Genomic DNA, 20,749 nt, shown 5'->3' with positions numbered 1-20,749 from the left:
TCCGGAAGCTGGGAAATCCAAGATCAAGGTACCAGCATATTCAGTGTTTGGTGAGAGCCCACATCCCGGTACATAGATAGTCATCTTTTTGTGGTAACCTCACCTGGCAGAAAGGGCAGGGATTTTTCTGGGGCCTCTTTTATAAGGGCACTAATCCCATTCATGAGAATACTGCCCTCATGACCTAATCATTTCCCAAAGGCCCCACATCCAAATACTTGGGGGATTGGGTTTCAACATATGAATTTTGAGGCAACACAGACATTCATCTATGGTGCATACATATGTGAAATGCATTTCACCAATTTATATGTTGATAAAATCAGATAAAATGATTATTGAGAATAGTTACTTATATTACACAAGGAAATGTGTAACCTGGAGAAGGAAGTGTAGAATAAAGGAGAAAAGAAAAAAAAACCTGTTAGAGATTATTCCTTAGTACCTAAAAGATAGAGGTCACTTTTAAAAACTTTTAGATCTGATTGTCATTAACATTTTTTAATGTAGTGGAGAGGTACTACCATGTGTTCCTTGATTTCTTTGTTATTTACTAACTTGATTCGTGTCTCATAGAGATGAACACAATAAACTATTCCCAACAACAAGCTACATGACCTTTGTCTAAACAACTTGTTGTCAGCCCTAGTTGTATATCAGAATTTACTGGGGATACCAATCCAATACCTGAGCTACACCCTCAGAGATTCTGACTTAACTAGTCTCAGTAAAATTCTAAAAAGCCTTTACCCCTGACTCTAATGTTTACAGGGCTTGAAAACATTATTTCGTGCTATAACTCTGATCATGCCACCTCATTACTCAGAGCCTTCCAACGGTTTCAAACATAGAATACAGTCAAATCTGTTTCACGGCCTACAAAGACTACACGATCTGGTCCCTGGAGAAGCTTTTGGAATCATTACCTAGTCACCTAGCTTCCTTGCTGTTCCTAGACACACCATGTATATGATCCCCTCATGGGCCTTTGCATGTACTACAGTCAGGGACTGCTGTGCTCTTCATCCACATAAATCATTCAGGTATCGAAAGAACCACAGAAACTCTTTTCTGTTCATACTTTACTACTTTTATAACACTAATTGCTTGCTGTCAACATACATCTTTGTTGTTGTTCTCCATCTGCCTCCCTCACTAAATTGTATGATTTGTGGGCCTGGGGATTTTTCTACCTCCCCGACTCCGATGACTTTATCGCCTTTCCCTGGAACAACACCTTGATTTGGGCTGAACAAATAAATATTAATGAATTATTAGATAGGGATAATATGAGATAATATGAGACACTACCAGTCTGCTTCAATCAGAAGACTTTCATTGATTAATAATATACTCAAATAGCATTGTGTTACCTTTGACTTGAAATATCAAAAAGCTAAATTATAAAATATCTCAGTAGATATGCTTGAAAACAGTAAACTTAAATATTTAGATCAATATAAAGAAGTTTTTTGCTAGTGTTTTCTTTTAAGGAAGAACAACTATTATATTTTGACTCAATCAAAAATATACAACACATTCTAAAACACAGTTGTGGGAAACCACCAGAAACATGTTGAGAATCACTTGATCCTTCACATGTAAATTCAAATTTTCTTTAGAAATCATCTTATGACTCACATGCAAGTTGATAAAACACATAGCAAAAATCTGTGGAGAGTTTGCTCTCATAATAAGGTTTTCTGAGATACTGCTATGTGGTTTAAATAAGGGTGTAACATGGGCATTCATTGTTCATAATGACATTTACTATTTAAAAGGTAATTTCTTAAAATATTCTTTTTCCATGCAACTGCATTTTTTCCTTTTACTGAAATTCTTTGCAAGGTTATGATTTTCTAAACTTTTATTATGACACTTAAAAATGTATTGAAGAATAGGAAAAACACAATGGATGGAAAGCAGATGGCTGGGGATTCTGGTTAATTATAAATTAATCATGAAAACACGTTGAATTTCAGTTTTGGCATATAACTTTATTTGAATTATTCTGGCTGTATGGTTGCTCCCATTATCACCTTAAACCACTCATCAAATCCACTCTTAGCACTGGAAAGTAATGTAATTTATATAGCTATAGAATATTTAACCAACCTGAGGTAGTAGATACTAATGACCATAATTTCAAATAAATCCCAAATATTAACTTAATTTGACATTACTTTTTGTCCCCTAAATGGCAGAGTTATTTAAAGCTTACAGTCATTTGGTTGTGTATGGTAGAGGTATTATATAGTAGAATTACTTATTTTATTTGGAGTAATATTCCAGTGTATCAATGTACTATCCCTTCTTTATTCATTCATCTCTCAATAGACCCCTAGGTTGTTTCCAGATCTTGGCTATTGTAAATAATGTTGCCATAAACATAAGGGGGCATATATCTTTTCAAATTAGTGTTTTCACTTTCTTCAGATAAATATCCAAAAGTGGAATTGCTGGGTGGTATAATAGTTCTATTTTTAATTGTTTGTGGAACCTCCACATTGATTTTCATAATGGCGGCACGAATTTATATTCCCACCAAGACTGCACAAATGTGCCCTTTTCTCCACTTCCTGGTCAAAATATCTTGGTTGTTGACATTTTGATAATAGCAGTTCTGAATAGTGTAAGGTTAGAGGGTATTATGTTAGTGAAATAAGTTAGACAGAGAAAAGGTGACATAAGAAAAAAGAAACAAAATAACAAAGAAAACAAAACAGAAACAGATTCATAGACATAGAGAATTGATGGTTGCCAGAGGGGAAAGGGTGAGGGGATGGGTGAAAAAGGTGAAAGGGAATCACAGGTAGAAAATTCCAGTGATAAATAAGTCATGGGGATGTAGTATATAGCACAGGGAATTTAGTCAGTAATACCATAACTTTGCATGGTGACAAATGGTTACTAAACTGGTTGTGGTGATCACATTATAAGGTATATAAATGTCAAATCACTATGTTGTATACCTGAAAATGATACAATATTGTATGTCAACTATGCTTTAATAAATTTTTAGAAAGTCATTTTTATGAATAATTTACAAAAGCAAGAATAAAGCAATAGTTAAAAGAAACTTTATTGGAAACTTTAATACAAATTTAAATGTTCTAAACATAAACTATACTTCATAATCCCTTGGGTTTGAAAGTACATATACCTGAAATGGCAACATCCTTTGAATGCAACTCACTGTTCATCAGTTCTCATCTACACCCCTGCAACATAGCCATCCTGTAAATGCTGATTCCAGATTTCCAATAGAGCTCTAATATGCTTATCATTATTTGGGGTTCTTCCAACACTTACACCATCAAAATGCAATACTACTTAAAACTTTAATGGCTCGACATTTTGTCAAAGAGTGAATCCATAAGATTTCACTGATATGTGGTATATAAACCGAAAACAACAAAAGAACAAGACAAACAAATGAGAAACAAAAACTCATAGACACAGACAACAGTTTGGTGGTTACCAGAGGGCAAGGGGGGAGTAGGGTGGTAGATGAGGGTGAAGGGGATCAAATATATGTTGATGGAAGGAGAACTGACTCTGGGTGGTGAACACACAATGTGACTTATAGATGATGTATTACAGAATTGTATACCTGAAGTCTATGTAACTTTACTAACAATTGTCACCCCAATATACTTAAAAAAAAAAAAAAAGAATGAATGACCAGATTCTTGCACTATAATTGCAAAAAAGTATTTTATTTCAGATTTTAAAAAATAGTTTTAATTATCATTCCAATTATTTTTTTTCACTCCTACATTATCTATTTAATTCCAGTCACTTTTGTACACACACTCATTTATAGCATTTGCCCACTTATAAAGAGTATCAAATCCTTTTGGTCATCATAAAAGACACATTTGTCACAAATCTTTTTGGCACAAGAGAATGATACAAACTAATTATGAAAATATTATGAAGTTTTTCCCATTGCATGAGTAACTGGATTAATTTTTTTCCTTATAAATGCATTGTCCATTTACTAATTCTTGAGTGTAAAAAAATCAATTAAGATAGTATTATCTGAAGACTCATACTTTGAGACTGTGCTTATATGATCAATTTCACCATCTTCAGTGGAGTCTAGAGTACAGTTCTCTGTGCCTTTGCATCCATCTTCTAATTTGTCTAAGAACTGTGCTAAATCTTCCTCTGTCAATTTTCTTCTCTTTGCTATTATGGCAAAAAATGACAAATGTGAAATCCTCACCTATGTTTAATGAAGCCTAAAATAATTACATAATACTACAAATAATGTCTCCAGAGTACTTTCAGACATTTTGTGAAAGCTCATGCAGAATTTTGGGCAACATATTAAAACAATATTAAGGATAATAAAGAAGTGATGATTTATTTCAACATTGCAGCATGTCCCAGGAAGTTTCACCAGTGTTCCCTTTTCATATTGTTTTAGTACGTTTTAGCATAGCTGGGATAATTGCTGAGTTATAAAGAAATAACTCATAGGATAATTAAATATCAAATATTTCAATACACAGGAAAAACTATGTCAAAAAATTTTAATATGTCTTAGATACACAAAATATCAAATGAGACTATATGTAAATCGTAAAATAGAATGTTTTATATTTTACTTAAACATTTTTCCTTACTTTTTAAGAAAATTATTAGAAAATAATAAAAGTTATGAAATATCAATCCTTATTAGGAGGTTTAAATACTCAAAAAAGAAAGTCAAGAATTAAAATTGGATCTAATGGACCCTGATCATATGCTGATGGCTAATATTCTCTGCATTGGAAAGTAAATTAAAATAAATGTGTCTTTTGCAGACCCATCCCTGCTCTTAATGTGTCTGGGAAATGTTGCCTTTTAGATTACATATTAAGCACGTAGACAGATGCTGCAGAGAACTGACAGATCTTATGTGGAACTCTTTGCTTTCAGGTGGCACTTATATTGTTACCATAGGAAGCAATTGGCTAAAACCTCATTTTACATTTGGGGCAAGTGTAGATTTAACACATTACAAAAAAAATACTATTAATTCCTGAGATCATCATACTATTAAACAATTATTTGCAGGTAAATATTCATTATATGTGAGTTGAATTCCTAACTAATATTTGAATTTCATGTATATGTATATATATACACATACATATGTATATATATATATATATATATATATTTACATATATGTGTGTATGTATACACACACACACACGTGACGTTTTGCCATTTTATATGCATTTTGCAATGGTTTTATCTCAGTTTCCAGACCCTTGTTTAAGTAAATATGGTTTTAAAACAGACAAGTATTAATAGGTTTAGGTAAATTAATGTCCTGCAACAATGCCTTAGGTTGATTACTATTAATGGATTTCTGCTCTAAACATTTATCTACAAAATAAGACACAGGTATCCCTAAGCTTATAGGGCAGGCATTAACCTGGAGGTAGATACTTTGAAATCACTGTATTAATTATTCAGGTAAAACCACTCTTTGAGAGCTATTCAATTTAATCAGTTCTAAAACTTTGGAGAAAAACAGGAGAAGGCTGCTTTCATACCCTGGGAGGGTCAAGAAATTAGCAATTATTTTTATCTGATCTTTATGAATTTGTATATTTTGTCTGTTGCTTCAGGAATTCCTAGGAAAAATAAATATAGATAGAAATGCAGAGTAAAACGCTGATAATGTCCTTATATTTTCATATCAGTTATTCCATAAATAGACTATAATTATCACTGTTTGTTAGATACAAACATAATGCTTGTGTTTGCAAAACATATAAATTGACTTACTGATATTACATTCTAATTAATTTGATCTCTTCAACATCAAATCTAGTCAAAATAGATGAGAACACAAGATGGTTGAATATAGTGCTTTAATTCTCCTTCCTTCATCTGCCTGAGCAGACTAATGGATTGCTTTCAATAACAAAATCTTTATCAAAGTCCACATTTAAGAATTCCCCAGGCAATCATGAAAAGATGTGATTGCTAGTACGTTTCCCAAATTTCCATCCCCCCTCAAGCACTCCTGTAAACAGCTGAAAAAACAGACAGGTTTAAAGTTCAGATATAAAACTTAATACAAATAATTCAGAATATGGAAATTAGATATCACATTACTAGAGACATCATAAACAGAATCTTTTATTTGTCTATAACTCATACATGTAGCTGAAGGGACAGTACCACCTCTAGGGTGATCATATCAAGGCCTCAGTGATAAAAATCCTATTTATTCTTGCTATCGTCCATGAATGACTCAATTATTTATGATACTGACTATCTTTTCTTCCCCAAATAAGGTTCAGAAAAAGAGGAAACATGTCCTGCTCTTTTAAACTTAGATCCATAAGCAAAGTCAGAATCATTTAGGCCAAATTAAAATCAGATACCACTGAGACCTGATGCATACAATTCCAAATCGTTAAATGTGAGATTAATGTCATCATAGAGCTAAGCATTTGAAAATTAGCTCAAAACAAATAGATGATGGCAAACAAGCAGGAATAAGGGCAGGGAAGGGGCATCCTTGAATAATTGGTAGGTTTTTATGGCTAAACTTCTAGGGTTAATTACTGTGTCCGCATTAGTGGTTGGAAGATGAAAATAGAATGTAGTGCAGGGTCTAAGGGAATTAGGAGGAGCATGGAATCAAGGAAGGTGGAAAATATTTGCATTTTCAAGGCAATTGAAGATAGGAGTCAGTGGATTTGATTGACTTGATAATTTTTGAGCAGCCGTAAGAAGCAACCTTTCAATTTTCATCAGAAGCAGGTGGTATGAATGTGTCAGATGGAAGTCCAGGTGGCATTTGGAAATCACATTTTATCTCTGAGAATTCAATTCTATCAGGATATAATAGGTAACTCTCTTGACATATTGTCAGGTGTCCTATTGCTCATTTTGTGTGTCCTACTCTCACTCAATATCATCTGGTTACTGATTAAACATTGATGTTTTGCTGCAATCTTGTTGCACAAAAGTGGCACCATAGAAGGTGCATTTATTGTGGAGTAGTGTTTTAAGAGCAGACGTATATGCAATGAATTGCTGGAGGAGAACATGGTCACGGCCAGAGAAGGTGCGGGGTTGGTAGTTTTCAATTTCATTCTAATAGAGTTGTAATAGTGTAGACATTTTCCCAAGGCCCACTTGATATTTCTATACAGTAATTGGACTTATGAGTGATGGTTAATGGACAGGCAGCTACAAAGAGGGAGAGTTTTGAACAATATTTTTCAGTATCATAATAGAACCTACAGTGACTCTTGGTGATAAAACAGTTTTGGGAAAGAGAGCACTTCTTTGATAAAATGAGATAAATTTGCCAAGGTGAACCAAAGAAATGATTGGGACATTACTAAAGAGGCCATGTCCTAACAGAAATTACGAGTGTGGCTTAGGTTGATTATAAATTTCATTCGAGTGCAGTGGATAAAGAGTTGTTATGACTTTCCTCTTGTCAGGTGGGGCAAAATAACGGATTTACAGTTATCTAAATCTGCCTCACACCTGCAGGACTGAAGCTGACCCAGAAGTGATGTGGATTAAATGTAGTGGGTCAAGTTCCACAAAGCTCAGATGAGGCTAAAGGTTCCTTTCTAATAAAGGAAGTGTACAGTGCAGATGTGCAGCATCAGCAAGATATAGTAAAAGATCCTTGGGGAAGGATAATCTATTAGGAAAGGATGAGATTTAACTGAGCAGATGGCTATAAATAGGAAATGCAAAGAACAAGAATTTTCTATGGGTGACAATTGAGTTAAACACAGAACAGATAAGGAATACGCAGCCTAGGCAGTTCCTGGGTATGGTGTTAGATTAGTTTTAAGATCAAGTGGGCTATGGTGTAGAGACATCAATTTGTCTTAAAGAACAAAGAAAGCTTGGCAAAATTGGGTAATTTCCACTCTTCAATGGAAATGAAAAGAAAAAAATTCCCATTCTTTTCTCCATTTTGAAAACATTCTTGATTTTTTTTTTATGATGCCACTTTTTAAATATCTTTATCTTGTCATTTTTTATCACCAAAGTATTATGTTAAGTTTTCCTTAGTACCTTGCATTCAATTTATACTAACCTGACTTTTCTTTTTTTATTAGGTTAGAGCAAAAGTAATTGTGATTTAAAAGGTTAAGGGCAATTTCAAAAAACGAAATTACTTTTGCACCAACCTAATACATTACTGTGACATGTAGCTAAATTGCCAGACCCAGAATTACAGAAAAGCTAAATTATAGAATATGACCATTACTGTTTATTTAGATATTGAAATGACTAATGATTTCCTTGGGTAAATAGGAAACTATAGATAAATTACTGTCAACTTTATTAAATGTATAAATGAAGAAAAATGAAAAACTATAGTATTTCAAGTTAAGAAAAAATACACACTTTTTCAACTATGGAGAAGTAGACAAAGGGATTCCATACCATTGTATAGGAAACAAAGCAGTTGTGGGTCTTAAAAGTAAGGCATAAGGTGGAACACCAGGGACACACAAAGTGTTTATAGAAAACATAAATATTAGGACAAGTAATAAAATTTGCCACATGGCCCGACACTACCCAGAAACAAGCTTAACTAGTAGGAAAATCAGACACCCATGAACAGATTATTCTGCCTGGGAAACTCCACCTTTGTGTCACACACAGGGTAAATCAACTGAATAAAAATAGAATCAAACATCCTCTACATGTCAGAAATTCTGACCCTATTAGATTGTGTTGTAGGAAAAGTAGCTAAAGAGATACTTCCAGGCTCATTAAACTCACTGGGGTCATATGATGACAAATTTTAAAGTAAAAACTAAAGTCATAAATATCTTTAATAAATTGTATTTTAGTTGGGATTAACACTGGTTGGTAAGTGCAGTGTTCTGATCATCACAGTCGTGAACATTCACTTTCCAAATCTTTATCAGCAGTATATTTTTGAAGTCATATTTCCTAAAATGAAGAAGAGCTACGCTAATTGAATTAAGGTTAGAAAGTCACCAACCCTGACTAGTAAGCATTCCTGTCATTCTCTCCAGCGATTCTTTAGCCGCTTCTGTGGAGCCTAGAGTTGAGTGGAACTCAGTTGGGAAACCACTTATCTGAAGGATCTCAAGAGGGTAGAATTTTTTAATGAGTTATGATGATAAAGGTCCACTGGGAACTGACAGCTTTAAGAATAATATTATCAGCTACTTATTTAACTTAGTAAGAAGAATATGGTACAGTGCAATTTCTAAGCTCAGCAGTTCAACATCAGACTGCACAGAGTCAGAACTATGTGACATCATTTACAAATGAGTGTGGAATATTTAAAAATCTATAATCTGGCTTAAAATGGAAGATCCTGAGATCCTGGGCTTACAACACTGCACGGCAACAACGAACAGAATTTAAGCAGCGGCTATGCGGATGGATTGAGCATGCAGTCCTGCTGCCAACTTCTTCATCTTTCTTTTTTCATATACCCTCTACGATCACTGATTTACTGTTACCTGATTACCTGCATAAATTTGCAATATGTGTAGAAGAAATAGTAAAGGTAGTGAAGTCAGAATTTTTGACTCTACCTTTCCAACAAGAACTGTTATGACTCAGAATCTCAAAGCCCTAATCTGCACAATTAGGATAAAACAAATTATGTTTCAAACATTTATGTGAGAGATAAATGAGTTAATATACTGTGAACAAAGTGTGTTTAGATGGTAAAAGTGGAGAGGATCACTTCATAACAAACCAAAATGACTATGTGTAAAATGTACATATGTATTAACACAATTAAGCACTAAAGAAAACAAACAAATGTAGATATTTACTTATTCACCACCTATTGATTCCTCATTCCCAAGTCACAACACCTGGGAAAGTGTTACAAGCCTAACATAAGAATCCTAAGGAAAAGTATCTGTTTTACTCTCCAGTTTGGGTAAAAGCAGCTGGGTTTTCATGCAATTGCTTATCGACAATTTCATTGAGTTACTGACTAGGGAAGCAGTGCCATGTCCTGAAACATGTACTTGCTTGAAGGTTATGCTAATCTTGTAACTTTGACCAAGTAACTTAAAAATCAAAAATCAGATAACTTATACGATGAAATTAACTCCTTTAAGTACTCAACAGCCAATTAACTTGGTGACCTAGGCATGACATGGGGAGATAGTATAAAAGAATGTAGAGAGAGAAGAATATTGGGTTAGCACCATTTAGGATTAAAGAACATTCTAATGATGATCATACTGAAGAGAATTTCATTAGCAGATAATTCATGCATTTGATATATACCAATTAATTGCCTAGAATAATTACTTGGCTCTGACTTTTTCTTTTTAACTTTATTATCTTCTTTTACATGGCTTTTAAAAGCAGAATTATTACCAAGATCCTCCAAATTCTAGATTACATTACTTACATGGGTTTAATTAGACACTGTATGCAATATGTAAAAGGTACAGCCTAAGGACCATTTATTATACAGAAGGGACTAAAAAAATGTATACACACTTTCAGAAAGTAAAAAGACTACATTAAAATTGTGATAATGTATACCAACAACAAAAGATGAATACAAGTCACATCTGACTTCTGCAATTACAAGAGGTGCTCAAAGTGGTTACCATCAGCGTCCAGACACTTATGATTATGATGAACTACTGCTTGAGCAACGCTGACCAGTGTTCACTTGTATACATATTTTTGGCACCCCGTATATTAAATTGTTTTTAGTGCTATAATTAAAAACAATAATATTATTTGTTACATTTATGTTTATGAACAGATTCAAAAACATCAAATAAGCATCTATTTATGGCAGGTACTATTCTACATGCTAGGATACAGTAAATCAAACACACAAGAAATGTAGCCATCTTAAAAAAGACATTCTAGTAGACAAGAGAGTTAATCAACAAAAAAGTAAGACAATGGAGTAGGGGAAAGTTTTAATAACAAATACATAAAACAGTACCGTGTTTCCCAGAAAATAAGACCTACACGGACAATCAGTTCTAATGTGTCATTTGGACAAAAATTAATGTAAGACCTGGTATTATATTATATTATACTCGGTATTATATTATATTATGTTATATTATATTATATTATATCGAGTCTATAGTAAAATAATATCGGGTCTTATTTTAATTTTTGCTCCAAAAGATCCATTAGAGCTGATTGGCTAGGTCTTATTTTTAGGGAAGTACTGTAGTATTTTAGGGAAGTCAGAGGAATGGGATTACTATTGTGTTAGTGAGGAGAGGGTTAAATTTCAAGTAGAATATCAATCTATGGACAAAGTGACATAAACATAATGTCTTGAACTTAATCAGGAGGTAAGCTGTGTGTGCTGGTATATATTAGGTTGGTGCAAAAGTAATTGCGGTTTAAAAAGTTAAAAATTGCAAAAACCACAATTACTTTTGCACTGCCCTAATATGTTAAGGAAAACAATCAAGGTAGATGAAAAATTTCTGAGCTATAAAATCACTGGCGTGTTTCAGAAACAGCAAAAAAGACTGAATGGCTGGAGAATAGGATGAAGCCCAAGAGACAATGAGTGTGGGATCACCTAGGACATTTTAGATCAACTCAAGGACTTTGGCTTTGATTTTGAGATGGAAAACTATTGATGTCGAGTGGACAAATCACATGACTGTTCTTATATGTTAAAAGTATTATTCTGGTTGTCATGTTTAAGATAGTCCGTGAAAGGCAAAGGTAAAAGCAGGGATAGCATGTTGGAGTCAATGAGATGGTGGATGCCAGTTGGTGGCAGGGTGACTGTGGTAGATGTGAAAAAAGTAATTGTATTCTAGATAAGTTTGAATAGAGCCAAAAGCAATTGAAGATTTAATACATGGATTTAGGTAAACAGAGGGATCAAACATGATTATTCCAAGTATTTAACCCTGAGCAACTAACTATATTAGGAAATTAAAGTATCAATTACTAACCAAATGATCTTCTTAAAATACAATTGAAAATTTAAATTATATCTATATCTAATTGCTAAACTACATAGTAACTAAGTCAAAGAAGAACCCGTGCCTTATATGAAAATTAATTTAGAAATTTGCTAAGAGTCAAAAAGGACAATAAACTACAATGCTCACTATATTAATTCTTGACTGTCTTACATAAATTCCTAATTTAGTAACATTGGTGTATGTCTTAACTCTGCATATCTCATAATAGGATATTTGGCCTCATAACCTATTTAAAAAATCATCCCCTTCTATCTCATACTCAGTTGGATTGTGGCAAATTAGCTTGTAATTCTGGAGCTAAAACAAAGACATCAATCTTCCAACTACCAGCTTCATTTAAGAATTTAATCTAATTTAAGGGCAAAAAAAAAAATAATTCAGCAATGCCTCATCTGTAGTATACTTATCTCTGAAGATGTGACAAAATCATTTCCATATATTTTTGTAAATTTAAAACAATTGATATCTGAAGATAGTTCGTAGAAAAGAAAAAGTAAAATAGTTTTAAAACTGGAGAAAAAAAGATGTTTTAGATATTTTTATTTATTCTATTGTATCAATGTAACAGTTTACCAATTCATCAATTGATGTATATACGGGATAGTTCCAGCTTCAGGTAATCATGGATAAATCTGTAATGAAACTTAATAAATGGACATATGCTTTCCATTTCTTTCAGGTTAATATTCAGGAATGTTGTTGCTGGAATGTGCAAATGCTGCTGAACTTTATAAGAAACCACAGATTTTTCAAAGTGGCTGCTCTATTTTGCATTCCTCGTGGCAGTGTCCGAGTGTCACTTATCTGCACTGGGTATTGTGTTGTTATTTTAGTTACACCATTATTTAGTTACACCATTTTAAGGTGTATAGTGGTATGATATTGATAGTTTTAATTTGCATTTCACCAAAGAAATGAGATTGAATCATTAGTCAGTAGTGACTTGATGTTAATAAAGAGGTTATCATCATTCATGTATTTATCATGCACGTATCTTAATTGGTAAAGTGTCTGTTAAAATTGTGCAGCTGTTTTATTATCCAGTTGTTTGTCTTCTTATGACTGAATTGTGAGAGTTCTAGATAGCAGTTCTTTATCAGTTACGTATTTTGCAAATATTTTCTTCCAGTCTGTGGCTTGTCTTTTTATTTACTGAATCCCTTATGAAGAACGGAAATGTTTAATTTTGTTAGAGTCCAATTTATCAATTTGTTCTTTAATGTTTTGTATTTACTATATCCTGTCAAAGAAAGACCATGTTTAAATTTTAAGTGTGTTTTTGCCTCAAACTTTTATTATGTCAGGTTTTACTTTTAGGTCTAGGATCTATTTCCAATTAATTTTTATATGATATAAGATAAGGGTTAATGTATTTTTCTTCCATTTTCTTTGTGTTTTTTTTTTTTTAATTAAAGTTTATTGGGGGTAGATGAGGGTAAACTATATGGTGATAGAAGGAGAACTGACTCGGTCGTGAACACACACATGTGATATATAGATGATGTGATACAGAATTGTACACCTGAAACCTATGTAACTTTACTCACCATTGTCATCCATTTTCTTTCTCTTCCTCTCTCCCTCCCTCTTTCATTCTTGTTATCTTTCTATTTCTTTGCATAAAGATATCCAATCTGTCCAAACATTAGTTGAAAAACCTGTTTTTCCTACTTAACTACATATACAACTTTATTCAAAATTAAATTACCATATACATGTGGATGTATCTCTAAACACTCTATTCTGATTCATTTGTGTATATTTATCGTTACTCAAACAAATGCTGAAGTTTCTTGATTATCGAAGCTTTAAAATAAGTGTTCACAACAGATTGTACAAGTCCTACTACTTTATTCTTCCTTTTCAAAATTGTCTGGGTTATTCTATGAGTGCTTCGTTTCCATATAATTTATTTAAACTTTTTTTTTTAAATTAGGAGATAACTATACATTTACATACAGTTTTAAGAAATAACAGAAATATCTCATGCACCCTTTATTTGGCTTCTCCCAATGGTTATATCTCGCATAGTTCTAGTACAATATCATAACCAATAATTGACATTGACAAAAGCCACTAATCTTATTCTGATTTTTAAGTCAGTTTTACATGCTGGGGTGTGTGTGGGGTATTCATCTTTAGTGCTACGAGATTTTATCACATACAGAAATTTGTGTAACCATCATGGTGATCCAATGCAGAATAGTTTCATAACCTCAAGAATTCCTCGTTCTGCTCCCTCAAGCTAATGTTATTTTTTTACAAGTTTTTTTTCCCTTAAAGAACATTTACAAAGACATTACAAGAGAGTTTCTAATGCCATTCCCTGAGTTCCCCCGATTATAATATCTTATATTAGTATGGCGCATTTGTCTAATTAAAGATCCATATTGATATGTTATTATTAACTAAAGTCCATACTTTACTCAGATTACTTCCATTTTAACTTTTTTTTTCCTGTTCCAGGCTTCCATCCAGGATATCATACTATATTTTGTTGTCATATTTCCTTAGTTATCTCTTCTCTGTAATAGTTTCTCAGATGTTCCTTGCTTTTGACGATCTTGACAGTTTTGAGTTGAACTCATGTGTTTTGTTGTATGCTTGCCAATAGGGATTTGGCTGAGGTTTTTCTCATAATTAGACTGAAGTTTTGAGTTGTGGGGAGAAACGCCACAGGGATTAAGTGCTATTTCCTTCACAATACATCAAAGTACATACAATCAACATGACTATTGTTAATGTTTTAACCTTGATTACAGGGCTGAAGTAGTGTTAGGTTTCTCCACTGTCAAGTTCCTTTTCCTCCGCTCCCCTTTCATGCTGTTCTCTTTAGAAATGACTGTGGGCGTGCCATATTTAAGGAGGAAAGAGTTATGTTCTCACTCCTCAAGGTCAAGGAATCTGTATATGTGTATTTCTGATCCATTTGCCTCCAGTCAGAGACATGTGAAGCATCACACCAAACTCATTAGCTACATATAATTCTCAATACTGATTAATTTCTTTTCTTAGCCCCAGTGCTCTCCACCCCCACCATTTAATGGCATTGTTTAGGGGAAAAGCCACAAGCTTAATTTGATCTTTGCTAGTAAAGTGAATCTTAATGGGTCTTTGTTCTTATAAGTTTTCAACACTATCTCCTATTATTTGAAATCTAGAAGTAGAAGCCTTTCTAAATATGCACGCTTCATCTTTAAGTGCTATCACTCTTTTCATTCATTTCTCTTTTCAAACCACCTAGTCCTTTCATGAATATACCCTTTTCTCCCAATACCTTATTAAACATAGTCAATAATGACCAAACACACACTTCTATGATTCTCTTTTCTAATCACTTCCTCTGGAGTCATAGGCTCAAGGGGCACACATTCTACCTCTCAAGTTGTTATAGGCAAACTATTTGTTTTGTTTTGGGTATTTGATGTTTACCAAAGATTGCCATGGCATAATAGTTCAACAAAATCCAAGCTTCCTATTTTACTATTCTGTCAATCTACCCCTTGCCCATGAAGCCAATATTATATAATTTGTTTTATCACCAAGACATTCTACTTTAGGAACCCATACTGCATTGCTCGTGGCATGCTAACTATTGCATTAGAAGCTCCAAATATCTATGCTTGACACATCAAAAGTTTACTTCTTGCTCATATAAGATCCCAATGTAGCAATTCTCAGGCAGAATGGATAGTTTTATCATACATTAATCAGATAATATTACTAGATCTTGATGAAAGTGTGGGACTGTGGGTCTGTGAGATTTCATCATAACTGCTAGATCTCTGGCTGGAGTACCTGGTTGGGTACCTAACAATGCCATTTACTGTATGAGGGGGAAAAAGAATTGGATCAGGTGTTAGGGCACTGAACATGAATTAGGTATGCACATGTTGAACATAAATTGTCATTGTGATGGTTAGGAAGAGCTATGAAAAGGCAATTGTATATATGACCCAAAAGAGGTATCTGGATTGAAGATGTGTAATGTGACGCACAGTGTTCACCTGACCTAGCACAGTGCTTTCTGGTGAAGAAGGCAGATACCTGAGTTTACTCAAATTGTTTTTTTGCTAAGGAGGTAAAATGGAAAGGACAGAGGGTTAAATATATATATATATATATATATATATATATATATATATATATATATATATATATATATATATATATATATATATATATTTTCCTACCAAGTTTGTAGTTGGCAAAATCCCAAGATGGCTCCCAAGATTCCTATCCCTGGTGGTGTGTACCTGTGATTAGGATGCATTATGGAGCAAATGTTAAGGGGTTTTGAAGGTTTAATTAATAAGCTAATCAGTTTGACACTGAGTTAAAAGTAGATTAATTTGGGTAGGACTTAAGCAAGTCATTCCTGCTTAGTCTGTTGATCACTATACAGGAGGGCAGCCCCTGTTGGACTTGAAGAACCAAACTACTATGAGTTCTATAAATACAAGGAAATAAATTCTTCTAATAAAATTCTTGTGCCCGGGGAACCTGACCCATCGACATGGTGAGATAATAAATGTGTTTTGTTTTAAGCCTCCAAGTTTGTATTTACTTATTACACAGCTATAGAAAATGACAACAACATTTATAGGTGTTATTGAATGGTTAAACTTCGAGTTAAATAAGGAGGAAAGTAAAGGCAGGAACTCCTGACAAGGTGTAGTTGGAGGAATTAATGTACTATTGGACCCGATGAGGTTGAAGAACAGTTAATTAAGTACACAAATTGAGGGCATTGTGCTCAAAAGCAGTGATATTTTTATGTAATGAATTTCCACAGGTAACGGTGATCTGAATGAAAGTGAGTGCAGGAGCAACTGGACTAGATTGAAAGACGCAGGGCACTGGTTAGCTGGGTTCTCTGCCTGTGAGCCTGGAGGGGGAGGGTGGTTCTTTATCAAGCTCATGTGGTTCTTGGCAGAATTTAGTTTCCCACAGATGCAGGACTGAAGTCCCTGTTTTCATGCTAGCTATCAGTTGGGGACTACTTTCATCTCCCAAAGCTGACTCAGGTCTTTGCTATGTGGTCCCATAGGCATTTCACAACATGATTATTGGCTTTGTTCTACGTCAGCCAGATTCCTTCTCTTTGACTTCTTTGCCTCCAGTCAGCTATAACAGAGTGCTGTCTACTGGAACGTAATCATTGGAATGACTATCCATCCTATCACCATTTGCCTTATAACATTACCTAAGCCACTCTCTCTCAACATAGTCACAGGTTCCATGAGCACTCAAATGCTGGGGTAAGATAAGAGGTAATCAACAAGGGGCAGAGCTGTTCTGGGCCATTTTAAAATTCCACTCCTAGGTCTCTACCCGGAGAAATCCAAAACTCTAATTCAATAAAATTTATGCACCCCTATGTTTATTGCAGTGCTATACACAATAGCCAAGACATGGAAACAACCAAAATGTCCCTTGGTAGATGACTGGATTAAGAAACCATGGTACACTTAAACAATGGAGTATTATGTAGCCATAAAGAAGAATGAAATCTTACCATTTGCAACAATATGGATGGACCTAGAGAACATTATTTTAAGTGAAATAAGTCAGATAGAGAAAGACAAATACCATATGATCTCACTTATATGTGGAATCTAAAGAAAAGAATAAATGAATGAACTAATCAGAAACACTCTCAGAGACACAGAGGAAAAACTGAGGGTTGCTAGATGGGAGGGAGGAGCGGGGATAAGGGGGAAGGTGAGGGGCTTAGAAAGCACAGTCGGTGACCACAAGATTGCCAGGGGGATATGAAAGTCAATTTGGGGAATGTAATCAATAATGCTGTAAATATTTTGTAGGGAATCCGATGGACACTTGTCTCATTAGGGAGACCACCTCAGGGATGATGTAGATGCCTGATCACTGCACTGTACACCTGAAGCTGAAGCTGAACAGTAATGAATGTCAACTACAATTATATATTATATATATTACATATAGTATATATATATAATATATATTATATATAATATATGTATATATAACATGTAATATATATAATATATTATATCTGTGTGTGTATATACTTACAAGAAGCGGAGTACAGAATTAGGAAAAGAGACAGTGGAAATGTAATGGCTCTGTGCGATGTCAGAGGGGTAGTGGATGGGGGGAGGGGGGTTGTCACTGTGTGAGGGGTATAAATGATAAATGTCTAACTATTCCATTGTTTTGTGCACCTGAAACTAATAAAAAAAAACTGTTAAGAAAAATTTTGCCTACAACATTATCAGGGAAAATAAAAACAGGAATATTCAATCACTTTTTGTGGATTACAAATTGGTTAAAAAATCTCACTGGAAATAAAATTTCTATCAAAATTCTTGAAATTTTCACATCATTTGATCAATAATTTCACATTAAGATTTATTCTGAAGAAACAATCTTCTATGCTATACATTGCAGTGTTTTATAAAATATAAAATAAGACTGAAAAAATAAAACTGTTCAGGATACATGATTAGTTATATAGGTTTTTAGTACCATGTAGTAATGAAAACTATGTTTCCAATATTTTAAAGATTCACCAATGCTAACTGAAAAAATGAGACTAAGCAATATGAGCATTAATTATAAAAGAAAAACGTTGGTAAATGATTGATTTGTCTGTATCAATGACCATTTGATTACATCCTTTTCCTTGTTATTTAAATTTTAAAATTTAACAATACTATAACATTACTTGTTAGTCTGTTTCAATAAGACAGCTTGGCTGTATAGAGCGAAATACATTCCACACATACTATATTTCTAAATAATCGCATAAAATTATAATTTATTGCTTAAAATTATTTTGATTGAAAAACATGAGGACTTTGTTCTTTTATAGTGTATAATACAAATACAATCTGTCTATCTATCTATCTATCTATCTATCTATCTATCTATCTATCTATCTATCTATCTATCTCTCTGTCTATCTATCTATCTATCTACCTAGTCACAAAAAATTAAGTTGTGAAGTGAATTAAGGGTAAAATTCTTGGTGAATCATTATCAACGCCTGACTAAAAATGAGGGAATGCTCTCAATATCTCATCTTTCATGAATTCCTTGATGTCCTCCATGCTGTAATGACTGATTTTAATTAATCGGAGATTTTTGCATGAAATACACTTGCCCATATGCATTATCTTAGTACATAGATTCCTACATCAGAGCTCAACCTACTGACCTAATGCTATGTGTAGACATTCTTTTGAACTTCTAAAAAGTAATTTGTTTTTGGAATAAGAAATTAAGTCACTCTAAATCAATGCATTAATTAAGAACATCTATGTATGAAAGAGCAGCAATGCTATGCAGGTTTTGGCTTTAGTGGATTTCTGAAATAATATTAATGTAGAGTTTTAATACAGATTTAACATTCAGTTTTTGACTGAGGTTATTGGGCATATTTTGGGTTTGTGTTGACCAGATGAATTATAATACTCATTAAACTGCTGAACAACAACAACAAAAAAGTGGGAATACGCTTTGATGATGATGCTTTTTATTATGCCCAACATCTGCATTTCTAAATTGTCAAATTATGTACGTATACAATTTGGTAAATGTTTTGCATTTTAAAAATCCTTTCTAATTTCAAATGTATCTGATAGTTCATAAGAGCAATTATGTATTTAAATGAGACAATCACTGTGTAATTGGCATATTTCAATTTCTACTGAGATGTGCCAGTTGAGTAGAATACACTGCAGACCATAATATCTCCAACAGAGAATTTATGGACTATCAACTAAATGCAGTGGTTTTGAAGCAGCGTATCCTAAAGTTCATTTCCCTAAATGACTTTCACCAAGTGGGGTTGTGCTTAAATGTGTAAATTGCACTTAATCTAAAACATATATCATCACTGATGGTGTGTTGTTTACTTCTAGGTTTGATGTCCTCCTGTTTTATATAAGTAAATGTAATAGAATTAGGGTGTTGAAATGATACTCGATCCACTGCATTTGTATTTAATGTATCACAAACACTGTATTGACTTCTGAAGGTGCCTGAAAAGATATCATCTTTACCTTCTATAAAATGTCCAAACAAGTGATGCAGTGATGAATCTATCTATCTATCTATCTATCTATCTATCTATCTATCTATCTATCTATCTATCTATCTATATATGGTAAACTTAGAGATAACTTATATAGTATATTAGTGATACTTAATTTCAGGTAAGGTTGTCCTATATTTTTCTTCCTTAAAATGGGTTCCCTGAGATGTCCATTGAAGCAAGTACAAAATATCAAATTTACAAGTAAAGGACATTTAGAGTTTAATATAAAAGTAAATGCTTAGTATTATAGCATGTGTCAGAATTTTCTTCCTATGTAAGGCTGAATAAATTTCTATAGTATGTGTAAACCACATTTGTTGTTAAGTGTAACAAGCCACTTACAAAAGACAAATACTATATGGTTCCACAGAGAGGTACTAAAGTAGTCAAATTCATAGAAACAGAAAGTGTATGATGGTTGCCAGGGGCTCAAAGGTGGGAAGGAAAGGGTAGTTGTTTAATACATACAGAATTTCAGTTTTGCAAGATGAAAAAGATTCTGAATATCTGTTTCACGATAATATCAATATATTACTACTACTGAATTGTGTGCTTAAAAATGGTCAAGAAGGTAAATTTTATGTTATGTGTTTTTACCACAATAAATAAATGCAAAAAACCTTAAGATTACTAAATCGCCCTACATGTCTAAAGATTATAATCTATATTTCACCAGGGATAATTA

The sequence above is a fragment of the Rhinolophus ferrumequinum genome, chromosome 5, assembly GCF_004115265.2.
Source record: "Rhinolophus ferrumequinum isolate MPI-CBG mRhiFer1 chromosome 5, mRhiFer1_v1.p, whole genome shotgun sequence".
Classification (NCBI taxonomy): Eukaryota; Metazoa; Chordata; class Mammalia; order Chiroptera; family Rhinolophidae; genus Rhinolophus; species Rhinolophus ferrumequinum.
The sequence above is the reverse complement of the archived record's forward strand: the minus strand, read 5'-3'. Positions refer to the sequence as shown.